This window comes from Corvus moneduloides, chromosome 5 (assembly GCF_009650955.1).
Source record: "Corvus moneduloides isolate bCorMon1 chromosome 5, bCorMon1.pri, whole genome shotgun sequence".
Classification (NCBI taxonomy): Eukaryota; Metazoa; Chordata; class Aves; order Passeriformes; family Corvidae; genus Corvus; species Corvus moneduloides.
The window spans coordinates 34,841,361-34,858,130 of NC_045480.1; the positions used below are offsets into that span (position 1 = coordinate 34,841,361).

The following is a 16,770-nucleotide window of genomic DNA, read 5'->3' on the forward strand; positions in this document are numbered from 1 at the left end:
AGTAGAAATTCATTACGTGTAAGTTAAAATTATATATAGTTCTTCCAATCTTCTACTTTCAAAAGTTGCAAGTATGTTACCACATTAATAATTACTGCTGACAAATTAACAGACAACACTTGTTATTATTAAAAAATCCCCATAATTAAATCTCAAAGCAAAAGAAATTTTTGAAAATATTTGAGTAAGTGATGTTTAAATACAACTGCTAAACCATCAAATTAATCACTGGCAGTAAGATCTTAGCACATGCTTACCCCTTATAAACATTCTAATGCTATTACTCTTCAGGTTATAACATTTCCAAACCAGTAAGACAAAAACTTCTGTTCCTAAGAGGTCCAATAGGACCTTAAAATACCTGTTATTTTTGATTTGATTAATATTCTATGTAATAATATATATCATATAAATTTCATTGCAACAGAACTTATTCCCTAATAAAATGCAAATGCTTGATCCATCTATATTAAATTCAACCATTTTTATAATCAGAAAGTACCACTTCACTGCAAAAATCTGAAACTTAACATGAAAAATGAACCACAGAAAATAGGCCTGGAGGGAATCTTAGTAATTAATTTGGTCCAGTCTGCTGCCCAATCATCAAGCAGAAAAGAAAGCTACATTCTGGTAGGGCATCACTAGCCAAAGAATTTTGCAGTGCAACTGAAGTGAATTTTTTACATTTAAAGAAATTTGGTAACTGTTCAAAGATTCTGCATCTGTTTGACGTTTTCTGTTACAATTTAAAATATGTAGCATTTGGAGGCATTTTAACAATTTAATACTTTAGAAATTTAAATCCTTCAAAACCATAGAAAATATCTAAAATTCAAAGTGCAGGACAAAGAGAGCAGAAAAAAAGAACTAAGAAACCACTGTCTATAAATGGTAAATTTTGGCAGGGACTTCAAGATCAGTTTTTCCAAGTGTTATATTCAAGGGAAAACAATCAAAGTGACATAGATTGAAGCCTTTAGACACACCATTGTAGATTAACAGAATTTATAAAAACTTTATGGGCGTGCTAAGGCAAATGGAGTGAGTAGTTCTGTTAGTATCTCCCTTAATGACCCAATGTGTGATCTATGTTGTATAATTCTCTTTATTTGATTGCTGTTCAAGAGAACAGTCCTACTGAATTTGAACGAACTGTTACATAATCAGGTAAATAAAAACCAGTCTGATTTACATTTTGAAGTGAACAGGTCCAAATGAAATTAGAATTAGATTTTAATGAGATTTTGTAAAAGATGCAGTAAAATAAGAAACCAAAATGAAAATGAATACAAGAAAAACATTATTCCACCAGTAATGTCATTATTAGCTGGAGATGTAACATTATTTTTGTATTCATGTGTTCTTTCCCTTCTCAATTAAAAACATAACTGAAATGGTGTTTACATGCATATACCTTCATATCCACACTATCATATCTCATATATATTTGTGCATGTGTTCATCCTTACTGAGATCACCAGAAAGTCATGTGAATATGATAATTATCCTTCTAGAGAGACATACAGGACTATGCAAAGGGATTGCTCAGGTCCTTTATTAAACGCCTTAGCATTAACATAAGAAGCTTCCATCTTGCTGTTATCATCTGAAAAAAACGCTGGAAAAGATGGAAAGTGTCAAAGATAATAAGGTAGTTTATAAAAACCAGCTATGATCCAAAATAAAACAAAACATATTCATAGTTTCCATGTCTCTACATGCTTGGGGGACTGAAGCTAAACAAAGATGACAGGCATTTATGGAGAAAAAAGCAACCAAGATTTTTTATTTATAGTAAGATTTTGAATAATTAACTTTCAATTTTTTTTATTTTATCTTCAAGAAATCAAAACAAATATGGATGCTTGTGCGGTCAAATTATTCTTGGGTTTATTTATTATGTTAACAGTAATGCAACTCACTACCTCAATATTTTTTTCCATGATTGTGTTATTTCGTACTCACAAAACAAATCTCAACACAGAGAAGTTAATTTTAAATCTACAGAGACACAAAACCATGCCTATATACAGTATGAAATTTATGTTAGTGTTTAACCTAAAGCACACTAAAAAAAACTGCCTTATCCAGTTTAACATCCATTAAAAAAAAAGCTTTTGTATGTTTGTTTACTCTATAAACTTCAGGTTATTCCTTATTATGATCTTGCCTCTTTTACACAATATATGTTTCCAACTCAGACAAAAAATAAGTTCACTATTAAGATCAGTTATGAAAATGTTATTCCTGTTAGCTGCCTTTCCCTCCTGTCATGGTTTAACCCCAGCCAGCAACCAAGTACCCCACAGTCATTCACTCACCCCCCACCAGCAGGATCAGGGAGGGAATCAGAGGGGTAAAAGCAAGAAAACTCGGGTTGAGATAAAGACAGCTTAATAGGAAAAAAAAGATGAAGGTGGTCTTAATTAAAATATAGAATCAAATCCTCTCAGAATAAGAGAGAAGTCTGTTTTCTTCAGTCAAATACTACAGAAGTACAGCTACTAAAAATAAAATGGCTATCAGTGAGATCAGGTGAAACACCCACTCCAGACTCTTGTGAATCTAAATTGCTTTTCCTTAGAGAGGTTATGCAATCTCATTCATATTGCAGCAAGTAGAAAAACACTAATTTATTCATTTCAGAAATTAAAATGTTATTTTTTTAGTTTAATCTAAGCTTTTCTTTCTGCCCTTCTTGTCTACTCTTAAATTAGTTTCAAAAAACTAAAACACTATGTATTTATTAAACATAGCTTGGTCTGGTGCAGTTGATAAGAGGAGGGAAATGTGAGGCATTCAAGGCTACTCTGCAAGTACTTTCATTGCAATGGGCCTATTGCAGGTTTATCACTCAAATATAATGATAAAATGAAATTTTGAAGCGATAAACTTGATTAAAGTTCACCAGAAAATGAAGGTAGGTAATAAAACTCAGTTACTAATGATGTGTGCATACAAAACTATGAAAATGGATGTGTACAGAGATACATATAAAAGGATCCAAAATATATACATCTATATATTTAATTGTATTTGAATACATTTTTAGAGAACTAATGTTTACATTTGCTTTGCTACTACCCAATGATGCATCTCATCTGGATTTACTAGACTTTAAATACAGACTCACTAGTACAGCACTCCTATGCTAGTTTTTTCATCTTTTCATTTTCTAATTTCCATTCCTTTCAGGTGAAAATCGCTTCAGTAAAACAGATAATTGCTTCTGCTTTGCAATGTCAAACAGTTTGCCTCAGGTTACGGCAGTGTCTAAAATTAAGATGGGAAAGAAAGTTCTCATTATCTTTCTCCGTTTCCAGCAACCTTTCATCTCACCCTCTTCGCTGGTGTCCAAAGTCGTACTCTCCCTATTGTTTATTCTTTTCTACTGTTTTCTTGCATTTAGTTACAATTTTAGTTCTGCTCTCCCCCACAATTCTTCACCTTCAGTCTCAGTTATGAATGTAAACACTTTACAATGGCTAAAGAGGAAACCTAGAGTATGTGCTCAGTGCACAGCATTTTCAGTACCGGTCGTTAATCTTTGTCTTTCTACTTAATTTTTATGCTAAATATTCTTCTACATCTCGAAACAGAAAAACAAAAGACTCTTTTGAGACCGCTTATATAGACACTCTATTCTTGAAATCTTGAAAAGTCTTAAGATAAAACTGTCACTCATTTCCATATGCATATTTTCCACAGTCTTGCCTTAACTGTCATCTCTTGGCAGTGAAGTTCTAAAACTGTGTCCTCACTGTTAAAAAGACAAAGTACAGACTGACAAATGTGAGGCAATGATAACATACAGTGGCTCCTGCTGCTGGGCTGTCAAATTTTTAAAGCACCAGTGAAGCAACCAATCATTATGAGTCTCCTTCTATTGTTACCATGAAACTATGCTTTTATGCTGGAAGGACTAAAGAACAGTTTTCCGTTTTCTATTCAAGGGAAACTAGAGCATGGTGCTGATAATGACAAGGTTGTGGGTTCCATCCCTGTATGGGCCATTCAGTTAAAGCTGGACTAGATGATCCTTGTGGGTCCCTCCCAATTCAGGGTACTCTGTGGTTTAAATTTTAGGCCTCCCTTCAGCTGGATAGCACTGCATGACTGGGATCTTTCGCTGAATATGTATTTGTGATTTTTTTCAGTCTAACCCAAAAAGCTAGATTTTAAACCGCCAACAAAGACATTATGTGTGAGCTTACCCATACAGAGATTTGTATTTTCTGTATTTGTGGACTTCAGCAATATTTAATAGAAACAAATAAACAAAAGTTATCTGATGTAACAGGTTGCCTAAATATATGCTTTCCTTTTCCCAGATGAGCACTAAAATTCTTTATTTTGACATCAGTCATGAAGAATGACTTTTGGGTCCAGTCAGAATGCCCTCTTACAAGTGAAGTTCCAAATGTTTTTTGTGAAAGTTGGAGAGCCCAAGCCTCAAGGAATGGGCTCATAAGACTTTTTTGGCTTTTGTTTGATAAATCAACAAGCATCTTGTTTACAGAAGTTCAATTAACCCAAAATATTATTTGTGTAAAAATACTGCCCCTAGAATCAATTGCAAATTAAAACTGTTTTAATTGTTTGATTATTTGAAATAGGCATTAATGAAATATTATTATATTGCAGGTTTATATTTTAATTTTGTTCTCCCCTGGCACACTTACACAGCAGAACTAAGCTCATACAACTGACATTCAATATAATTTAAACGTATTATTCAGTTTTAAAAAAGAAATAGCTGAAATAGTTGGATGAGCATCATAGCATTTCTTTATTACATTCTGCAAAGGGTTTTCTTTGAGTAAAAGAGAAACAATATCCAAGTGATTTCAATTCTTTTGCAATTAGTAAAGTCATAAGTTCAGTTAAATATAACTGACAAAAGCATTAGATTTAAAACTATACTCCTATTTGTAGATTACCACTGAGATTTAACTGATATATAAAGAAATAATGCTAGTAGTATCTAATGTTAAGCTTAGTCAAAAATTATTCAAGTACTCAAGTAGAACTGAGAAGAAAATTGATTTTAAAATGCAATGACAGTGCAATAAAACTCTCAACATAACATATAAATGTATTTTCAATTTAGTTTTCATTAGTATGGATTTTCCTTAGTGATTTGACACAATATTTAATGAAAAATGCATCATTCTTCAGCAGTTTACATAGATGTCATTGTACTAAATTTATTATTTCTTTTACTGTAAGCAGAAATAATGAAACAATGAAACATATGTTTCAGTATGCTTTTTTATTAGTTAAAAAAGTTTGGTGAGACATTTCAAAGCAATTTTTTCAAACTACTGCAAGCAATTACATTCTACAGTATATTATTGACCTGTAGTTGTTCTCCTAAAAAAAAAAAAATTAAATATAAATTTATACACTGCATATTTAGTCTATATTTACAAGACTATATACACTCTGTATACTTTGCATATATTTAGGCACTATATTTATATAAAGTCTATAATCATATATAGATATTAAGCGTATTCTTAAAATCAGTGAATAACTTATTTGACTCATCAAATAAGTGCAGTCATCAGAAAAACCAGAAAAGACACATTTCTAGTGATTTACACAGCATCGTATAGGAACACACTGGATCATACAGAACCAGCCTCAGAGGAACAGACAGAATTTAATTTCAGATGCAGTATTCTCTGATCTCAGTTACTTTGTTTAGCAACATGGATGCTCTAAAGGGTTGAATGAAAAAAGGCTGGTTGGGTTCTTATATTTTGGTGCACAAAATGTTCAAACATATAATTTTAGGAGATTTCTATAGAATACATGTTGCTGGGTTTTGTCTGTTTTTTTTTTTTTTTAAGCTATAGCACATGGCCTAATTTTGTTATCTGTCATGTAAAGGTGCATGTTAGATGTTTTCACCTTATTCAAAATGTTTCAGAGATTGGCTCAACCAGATAGTCAAGACAGTTAGGAAATGCTTCTGGCATCTAACATAAGAGGGATTATTACACAGCTGAGAACAGAAGCAGCAGCAAAGGAAAGGGAGTAAAGCTTAAGCCAGGAAATGCACAGAAAGCTCTTCTATCGAATATAAATGTTTGCAACTCTACTGTCTGGAAAAGAGAAGGAGATAAAATTCAGCAATAGTTTTAGGCCCTTCATCATTTAATGAACATAGGTTAATAGGATCATGGTACATTTCCCAGACTTATGAACTCCTCCTTACTTCCAAAGTCTGGCTATATGAGAAGTCTGTTGCAGTCATGGATCATTGCTTAAATTCTATCATAAAATGTATTTATTTACCCTCCCCACTGAGATGATATTCACATTTGACATTCTTGAACCTCAGCTGTTCTACATGAATATACACCGGGATCTATCTATATGAAGAAAATAATCTAGATTTAATTTGTGACAGTGAGAACCAAGAACAAAAAGCATGAGGGAATAAACTTTAGCTATTCCTTTAAGAATTGAGGAAAGAGAGGGTGGTTATTCCCTAATTCAAGGCAAAGCAATAAAGAAACAAATTAGCAAGCACAGTAGCCAGGGAACAATAAATATGTCCACTAAGTTAGACACAGTGCATATGTGGCTGATAATTTAACACCACGAAAGGGGATTACAAATCTGCAGTGGCGCAGTGAAACACTAAACTCCAAAAAGATTTAGTGCAAGCAACACAAGGTAGTGTTAAACAGTTGACAAAAGATAACAAAGAAAAAGCAGACACAGTGTCAGAGATTTCATAATACTAAAAGACAAAAGGCCATCTAAACACGTAGACATTGCATCACTCTTAGTGTTGGCTTAATCTCTACCCTTTGAAGCAGCAGCTTGTCCAGCAGCTAGAAAAAAAAATTCATTAAGGACAGGCTATCTCAAAAAATAAAAAGGTTTAAAGTAAGCTTTGACAATTTGAAAAATCAATTCATGTGCCTAGATTCATATTTTAAAGAAATACAAATCCCTAACCTAATCTATTACAAAGTAGGATTAGAAATAAATCAAGTGGTTCTGATAGTTTCCTGAACTACTTTAATGCTGTTTTCTGTTGAAGAGCTGTATTATTGTGAATCTCACACAGATTAATATTTTATACTTCTAGGAGTAGCATCTCAGGCTAGGACTGAGAGAAATAGCCTAGAAATAAAATCAAAAGATGTCCTAAAAATATTTGCTATTGCTAACCAGGTTTCATTAACTACTTCTGGTCTTTTTCTATTAAAATGACAAATCTGAAAGACTACAGTTTTCTATTCTACCATGGGAGGAGAAAAAGAAAGGAAACAACAATTAAACTAATTTGATAAATTCAGCAAACACACACAGTACTGACATTTATCACATAATGATTCAACAAATATTTCCCAAATAACATTTCAAAAGAAGTGTGTGGATGAAAGGGCACATACATAGATTTTCCATCAAGTTATAATACTGAGTGAATTTTCTTAAATGTTTCAAATTACAATTTCCTAAATTCCAAAATGTTCTCTTACCTACCTCGGCTTTGTCAATAAAAACCAAACAAAAACCCAACCTTCCAGATTTTAACTTACTGGCAATAAACCTTCGTAAGAACAAAGTTATTTAAATGGCATTATCTGCTATTTGTCTTATTCTATATTGCCATTTTTTCCCCACTGAGTGCTAATAAGTGCTTGCTGTTGAAGAGGTTTACATTCAACATCTGTCAGTTGTATCCAGAAGTAGCACCTACAGGGAACTGTCAAAGAGATTGCTATTCTCCTCTGTAGCACCAGCAAATCTGTCTCACATCATTTACATACAGATAGTTATAGGCATTCATCATTTCATTATGCTGACTGCCTCACTATTCTAATGTATAATGTCTCTTTAATGAGCCTCAGAAAATACAATATTCCTTGATTTATGACTGCTTAACTGAAAAATTATACAGATTGACAAAAACTCATCATAAAGCCTTTTTTGTGTTCCCACTACCTTGCACTTTAAATTTAACAATTACTCTCAAGTTAACTCATGATCTGCTTCTTTGACAAAAGAAATTATCAAATTTTACCACACTAGGTTTCACAGTCATTGCTGTTTTAATAAATATACTTTCACTTCCATGAGAAAGCAGCATAGAATTCGACAAATTAAAATAGATCAGTTTTTGTCCAAGAAATAAATGTATTGGACAATCTGTTCCAATATTATTATATGTCAATTACTGTATACTTCCTAAATTATCATGTGGAATATTGCTGTACTGGTCATGCAAGAGTGACTCATAAATGAGCCAACTTACATGGTCAAGTAAATTGAACTATGGTTTATTGTATGAACTTCAATTATTTTCTACACAAATGCTTAGCACTGAAAAACAACTCTGCCATTAAAAGCACACTGAAGTTATTACAAACATACCTAAAACACCAAACAGAAAGCTGAGAAGAAGAGGCAAGCACTTCATTTGACTGCACCCAGGCATTTCAGTTTCCCCAGCTGCATCTCCCTGTGTTTATAGATGTATCAGCGTTCCTCTGGGGACACTGGGGTTTGAATACCCAGGCTGAAAAGGTTTACAAACTGCTCATGGTGGCCATTAGAAGCAAGAATTTTCATGCAGTATGATAAAACTTATGATACATTGCTTCTGACAAATCCACAGCTGACAGTCGAATGTTTTTAGCATGTAAGAAAGTGTTGAGCTCTGGCTGAAGTTTCACCCATAACAGAGATAACTGCAATTTTTTACTCCCCCATCTAATATAGTTTAAGCTGACCCTAGAGACAGTCAGTCAGTATGCAACTCCCTCCCCCCTGCTCAGCCATTCTTTACCATACAAGTTTTAGAAACATCTTAGCGAGACCTTTCCCTCTTCTCAGATGCCACTCCTTACAGAGGGTTCAAATGCAATGAGTGCAGATAAACAAATGAGCACTGAGGTAACCTTACACTGCCTTATCTCAAAGCATCACTTCCTATTTCCAGATCATGAAACCAGGCTAAAAAGGCTATCCATTCAATGCAGTAGAGATGTACAGAGATTTAAGCAACAGATGGCAATCTACATTCCCTAGATCCCTGCAAAAAAAGTCAACTTTAAGTGCAAAATCAAACAAAACAACAATGCAATACTACTAAACATTTAAAAGCTGCTTCAGTTATGATATGACAGGAAATAAAGTGCATAAATGACACTGATATGTTTGACAATGACAAGATAAATGCTCAATAAAATAAAAATTTTTATTTCATAATTTTGGACCCATATTTTAATTCCTTTGCACTGAATATTCCAGTCAACATAAACATCTGAGTTTTAAAGAGCCAAACTTCTAAAGAATATAGATAGAGTATCCCCTAATCAACACCATGTGTTTTTACCATCTAGGAGAATTCACATATCTACAGATTACAACCATATAAAATGACAGCCTATCAAATAAGTCAATACAAAATTGTTTAAAAAAATTTTTTTACATTAATAAATCACAGTAATTCCATGTTGTTACTTTGTATGCAGAACTTATAACTCTGAATCCAGAAAACTAGTATGTCAATCAAATATCTGTTGCCAATATAAGGCCTTAATTTATAAACTTGGATACTTCATGAATTCAAAATATCTCAACATCTCCATTCATTCCCATAACAATAAAGAAATTTATATCTCGCTTGTAGTAGTGATAAAATCCAATTTAAGAACTGTTCAGTATTTACTAATCACAGCATATCCTTAGACTGTCACTCTGACCATCTCAGAACTATCTGTCTGTGTCCCTTGACATTAACTGTGAGGCACATAGCCAAGGGCAGCCATGGACAATATTTATGCTGTCTGTTAGTGCTCATATTGTGCCTCTCTAGCTGGAAGAGACTATGATTAATTGTTATCTTAGTGGCACAGAGAGAAGTTGATAAGAACAAATACAGATACCCGTATAATCCCTTCATGTTACAATTCTATTTCTTGCTTTTCTTGCCTTACAAATTCGTTATTTCATCTCCATAGTATACAGAGTTACCACTTCCAAAAAGTGGCTAATAATGCCTGTGACTGATGATTTTCCTTTCTCAGTCTGAATTTCAGAAAAGGCAGTGGAGGAACATCAGAACAAGCTTTAAGCCTTTGCATTGCTCTTTCTTACGTGTGCATATAAATACGTGTAACTGTTTTTCTCTGGTAGAATACTAAATTAGCCATTTTCCTTGTAGAGTACTGAATTACACAGAAACCCAAAAAATTTTATAATATATTTCCCACTGATTGAGCCTACTTACAGGAAGGCGGTGTTGCAAAAGGATTCAATACTTCAATCAGTGTAGTATGCGCATCAGAAGAAAATCCAGAGTGTGTTCTGTTCCTGTGACCAATTTTCTATCTTTCTATAGATACACCTAGGAAATAACCAGTACAGAGTCAGTACAACTAAATACAGAAAATAACATAAACCAAATGATTAGAAATTAAAAAATGAGAATATGTTGAACAATAATTTATGGCAAAGTCCATACAATTATTCATCAATATGGAATTATAGAAGACAAAAGTTCCAGATTTGTCTTCATTTAATTCTGTAGTACCCAAGTGATTCCAGAGTTCTTCAATCTCAAGACTGCCAAGTAGAATCAAACAGATGTTATCATTACACCTAAACAGCCATCTGGTAGCCTGAGAGAAGAAACATAATGACCACAGAGGGAACTTGTCCAGCCGTCCAAAACAGCACAACTGTGTTTCCATTCAGCATGTAGAACAACTGGAGTATATAGAATATATGAAGTAAACAGACATGTTTATTTTAACAGTACAGTTAATTCATCATTTTTGTCTTTCAGTAGAAACAGAAGAAGAAGCTTCTCTTCTTTCAGATCTTATTTACACACTTGGCAGAATTCTACAGAAAGTAGAAAAGTTAGGAATAAGGCATAAAGATGGCCTGTCTAGGTATTTCATAAAGGGGGCAGGGTTCAGATTATCTTCACATCTAAACCAGTACTGACAAGGGCCAGTACTATTCCCTTTAAATAGCTGCAGTCAAAGCTGGACCACACTCCACATAAAAAAAATTTGCCCCAGGAGATAACCATTCTTACTTTATATCTTACTGCTGCAAATTAATCCCTGCTACTTCTTGTCTTATCTAAATCAGTTTATGCTGATCTCCTTTCTCAACAATTTTATATATTGCTACCCTCATTCTTCCCATTTCTTAGGTTCAATAAATTTGGTTCAAAGTCTTCTTCTGATGCCTTTAATATTTAATTTAATGAACAATCAATAACCAGGTACATTTTATTAGTCCTTTTAGAAACTTAGACAACTTGAGCCTCCAAGTTGTTTCACTGAATGCTTACACATTATGCTCCTAAAGATCTGTGGAGATCAAGTGGATCTTGTTTCAGCAGTTTCTATCCCCTGTGCCTTTGCCACAGACTATCAACCCAGTAAACAGAAATTAGTATGTCATGCCTCAAATTCATAAAGGGTGATAGAGGCATGATGTGTTTTCAGATGTGTCAAAAGATGTCTGCCAGGCATTCTAGCACTTCTTGAGATCTCCTACTGCTGAAAAGAAGGAAAACACTTGTGTAAGAAAGCAAAAAATATGGAACCAACTACACATGTAAAAGTATGGCATGGTAAATATGCTGTCCCCATTCTTACCTGAAGTATTACAGGGAATTCCCCATCTTGCATTTATGCTGTTAATTATTCCTACTTAGTGAGTGCTTGTGCTTGCTCTCACCAAAACTGTATGTCTATTATTTTCTAGTATTTGTACAATTTATTGTGATTATTTTAAGCCTGAGTCCTGTATTCTAAGGGACGGAAGCAAGATTAGCACCTACTCCATTTCCAAAACTACCAACAATGCCATAGAATAATATTACACCCAGTACAGACTTTTACAGAATTACACTCCTCCCTCCAACTGTTACTGTGGAAAGGAGTGACTGCAAATAAATATCACATCTTTTTAACCCAAAAAACTTGAATACACTTTTAGTCTAATCTTATCTAGATCACAGTTCCCTAGCTTGCTTAAAAGAATGCCATGCATAATTATGAAAACAGCAGTTTACAAAATTAAAGTCATATATCTTCTAACCCTTAAGGCTTGCTGCAGTTTTTAAAGAGATGGAATAGGAATGACTTATTCCTCAGAAATCTATGCGAGCTGCTCAATCTCAGTATCTCTTGCAGATGTGTATAAAGAACAGTTTGATAATTTCAGGTCCCTCAGGTAAATTCAGGTAAGACAACTATGTACAATTCTTTGGATATTTCTTCAGGTCTTACTGTCAGCCCTTTTCTGAGCTTTTGAAATTTCACCATCCTTAAGTTCTCAAATATGATGTTACTATACAACATGTAAAGATTTGTTTATTCCTTCATGCACATCTTTTGTTGCTATAAATCAAAGAGTCTTTTCACCGAAGATGCAAATAAAAGATAGTTCTTTGTTTCTAGTTGAGCTTAACCTCACAGTTAGATTATCTGTATTTAGTTTTATAAGAAAAGTTCATCATTTTTGTGTGATTAATCTGTTATATTTACTACAATTATTGGATTCTAACATCACCCATCCTAGATTCCAATACTGACCCCTGAATCTTCCACAGCTTTCTATACAGAATCAACTAGGTTGGAAAAGACACTTCTGACCTCACACAAAGAGGCTAACAGAATATGAGATAGTTAATTAACTGTTCATGTTTAATTTTTAATGTTTTATATAATTGTATGTAGATTTGTCCCACCAGCTCCTCTGATCTTTCAGTGGAGATTTCCTTTAAAAAACATCTTTAGCTGTTTAGCTTGCACTAATTTTCATGCACAGAAGGGATTTTCCAAATTTTTGAGTATGTTTAAAAATGAAAATGAAGTCTGTTATGTTTTTAAATACAACTGATTTTCAAAATGGATGTTTCTGTTTTGGGACATCTATATTACACTGCTGGGTGAAGCTCTTTAAATAGAGAAATATATTCATTAGATTACAGGAAGTATTTTAATTATAAGAAAGAACACAGGAGACAAAACCAGATGAATCTAAGACCACTCAGAACAAGTGTCTCATTTGCCCAGGTCCACCTGTGCCAGCTCACAAGAAAGATAATACAGGGAGGTCTCAGTTAACCAGACGTGTACACGTGTGCATGAAGACCTTCATAACATGGCCCATTCCTCAGCTGATTCTCCTAACAAGCTGAACTTAATAGCAAGTGTCACATTGTCTGGTGTTCCTTTACCCTGTTACAGAAACTGGGGAAGGATGCTGTTCCTCTTGAATAAACTAATGAACTACATGTTCACTACAACAAATGACTTTATGTGCCTTTGTTGCCCATATTTTTCAGCTTCTCTGCTACTCCAGATCAGTTACGCCCTTCTTCCTCCTTCTCAACACTTCATCCTCTCTGATCTATAAGCTTAATTTGCTTTCTTTAATATTAGGCTGGAAATTAGGAACTACAACTTTCCACAAGCCTTAGTGGGCATTGTATACTTCTACTGGATTATCAGCAAAAAACATAGTCCACTGTCTAAGAAAAGTGTAAAACAGGACAATAAGTCTAAACCAAATGTGCTGCTTAAACTAGGCCTTGGGATAGCTGTCCCTTTGGCATGTGAAAGCATGAGAAATCTCAGCTATCCCTGGCGAGAAGGCTATGTTAACATCTGTATCTCATTTTAAGTACTAGATTAATTTTTTTCATAAGACTTTCTCTGGCTTCTCTGCTCTGTAATATCCCACCCTTAACATATAAAATGACCCTAAGAAAAGCAGTTCAGCCCTGTAATTCTACTACTTCCATGATGATAGCATCCCAGATAAGGAATATCTATCAAATGTGTCAGAATATTATCTATTCATTCCAGTCTCCTTTCTTGCCTTATTTTTCTTATCTTCCAGCAGCACGTGCCTGGGCTTCTACTCAACATCACTCACAAAGCTCACAGATAAATAAATCAAAAAAATGAGTAAAACCTCAAAAATAAAATTTAAAAAATACCGACACCAAACACACCCTCATACACTCTTTTCCCTTTCCAAGTCTGGAGTTTTTGGAATACAATTATTTCCTTTCCCGTGACAAAACACAACCTGCCTAGAAAACTTCACCATCTCCTAAAAGCCTTGCAGTGAGAAAGGGAGGTGCGGTGAGGTAGGGATGGGACAGGGCAGGGCAGGGCAGGACGAGGGATATTGGCTCTGCCTTTGCCGGGAGTAGCTGTGGACCCACAGCAGGCGCGGGAGGGTGAGGCCGCAGGGAGCAGTGGCTGGAGCACGTCCATGGGGGCTGGGAGCGGCTGCACACCAGGGGCAGGGAGTCAGCACTGGGAGGTTACTGCCACTGCCCTGCGGGACAGCAGCTCTAGAGACAAACCATAGGCCAAGAGCGGAGGTACTCCATGCCTTTTTTCCACTGGTAAGGCTTTTCCTCGAGCCTCCAGGGTCCCTGAGCTTCTTAAGAGATTCTCTGGACATAAAGCAGCACCTGCAGGAGAGGAAAGAGGTGTGGATCACTTACCTAACCCACTTAGACTTATGTAAGTTCATGGCCCTGGTGCACAGCATCCCCAGAGGTGTTCATGGAGCTGGCAGGTGTCTCTGTGAGACTGCTGCCTGTCCTTTTTGAAATGTTTCTGATGACTTGAAGGCAGTTGCTGTCATGCTCCTCTTTACGACAAGTAAAAAGCAAGATCCAAGGAACTGCAGGCTGGTCAGCCTTAACTGTGTCCCCAGAAAAGTTGTGGAGCGGGTAGTTGTAGAAACCATTTCTTGCCTGAGCAGATCATGCCTGACCAACCTCAGTGCCCTCTGTGGTGAGCTGATTGGCAGCTGTGGCAGGCAGCTGTGCACTGTGCTGTGCATCTTCATTTTAGCCAGGCCTTTGGCACAGTCTCCAATTGTCTCCTTATCACAAAACTCATGAGAAACAAGCTGGACAAGTGGATTCTAAAATGAACAGAAGATCAGTTTGACTGCCAAAACTCTGACAACTGTGATGAGCAGTGCGAAGTCCAGCTGGTGGGCAGTAGTTCAGTGTCTTCATTAACAACCCGGATGACAGAGAGCACTCTCAGCAAGCCTGAGGATGGTGCTGAATTGGAGGAGGCAGTCAATACACTGGACGGCAGGACTAGCTAGTGGAACCTGAACAGGCCAGAGAAATGGGCTGACCAGAAGCTCTCTCAACAAGAGCATGTACAAGGCCTTGCACCTGGAATGGAAACACCTCATGCAGCAAGGCGAGAGGCAGGCTGAGGGGACAACCCTCTGGCAAGCAGCAGTGCAAAGAAGGGTCTGGAGGTTCTGGTGGACAAGTTGAATATCAACCAGCAGGTGTGACCATAAAGAGTAGGCTGAGTGCATCCTACCATTATTAAAACTTGTAGGCAACGCATATTCAGAACAGCGATCCTTTCTCTCTGCTTGGCACTTGTAAGACGTATCTGGAGCACTGCGCCCAGTTTTGGGCTACCTAACACGTGAAGGATATCAACATGCTGAGTGACTCCAGCAAAAAGCTGGGTACTAGAAAGCATGGTATACAAAGAGAGGGTGAGAGAACTGGGCCTGTTCGGCATGGACATGAGAAAGCTAAGGGGTGACCTTCTCACTGTGTAAAACAATTTCACTGGAAGACAAGAGAAGATGCCTCCAGACTGTCTTCAGAGGTGCACTGTGATAGGACAGAAGTAATAAACACAAATGGAAACATGAGAAATTTCTATCAGCTATTCAGGGAGGTGGGTGGTGTGTAGAATTACCATGATGGTGGTTAAAAGCAGCAACAGGTTGCCCAGACAGGTGGTGGAAGCCATCCAGGGACTGTTCAAGGCTCAACATAGCCTTAGCCACCCTGATGTCCTTGCACCTGTTTTGAGTAGGATGTTGGACTAGATGGCCTCTGGATACCCTTTGTGTCCTAAAAACAACTCTGATAAAACCTAAAATTACAGCAAGTGTTTATTTAGAGAGTTTTTGAAAATCTGAAAGACATTTAAAAATAAACTATATAATATGCCTGTTATATATTTAAAACAGATGGAAAGCTAAATTCCTTTGGAAATAGATATTGCTATCTGTAATGGACACACACAGCTTATGGATCCCATTGTGCAAAAAGCAGACGTCAAATTTGAGAAAATGTGTCATTTCAAATTTGAGAAGAGTTGCTGTTTATTCTAGCAAAATGATAAAAAAAAATTAAATTTGCTTAGTTTTCTTAGAAATACCTACTTTGGTGATTTTTTACAACTTTTCAAAATTGTTTTCCATGCAGATAATTAAGGCAACCTTCAGACACATTTCATTTGGCTACAGATGTATCATTTACAGTGTAACATATTTTCAGAGTTTTACAAAATCGTATTTATTGTTGCTATCATTTTTTGCCTTTTAAAATATGAAAGATATGATTTCATTTCCTAACAGCTTTTTTGTATGGTGTATGTTATAAAAAACATGGCATCTCTAGGAAAAATATGTTCAATGACTATGGTAAAAATATGAAGCTCACTTCCAATAAGATCTAAGAGAAAATGCTGTGAAGAAGCATGAACCTGAAAAAAATTGTCATCTTAAGGTGGAATGTATGCTTGCGGCTTGAAAATACCAAATCTTTTATTTTATGAAGAATCTAATCATATGTCTTTACTGCTGCACAGCTAAACATCACACTTTCTGAATTCTTCCTATGTTGTAAGTGGTCTCTGGAAGCCCACATACCTCACACATGGATAGTATAAAAATATACAGAATGGCTTTTAAACA

At 35.5% G+C, this 16,770-nt stretch overlaps 1 protein-coding gene across 23 annotated transcripts in view; it reads right to left on the reverse strand.

The window, feature by feature from the left end:
• Positions 1-16,770, reverse strand: part of TENM3 (teneurin transmembrane protein 3) — a 1,330,479-nt gene that overhangs the window by 1,261,488 nt on the left and 52,221 nt on the right. For all 23 annotated transcript variants that reach the window (XM_032108354.1, XM_032108353.1, XM_032108357.1 and 20 more), the window contains exon 2: positions 10,262-10,378. The gene's annotated coding sequence lies outside the window, so the exon portion shown is untranslated. The remainder of the gene's footprint in view (positions 1-10,261; positions 10,379-16,770) is intronic.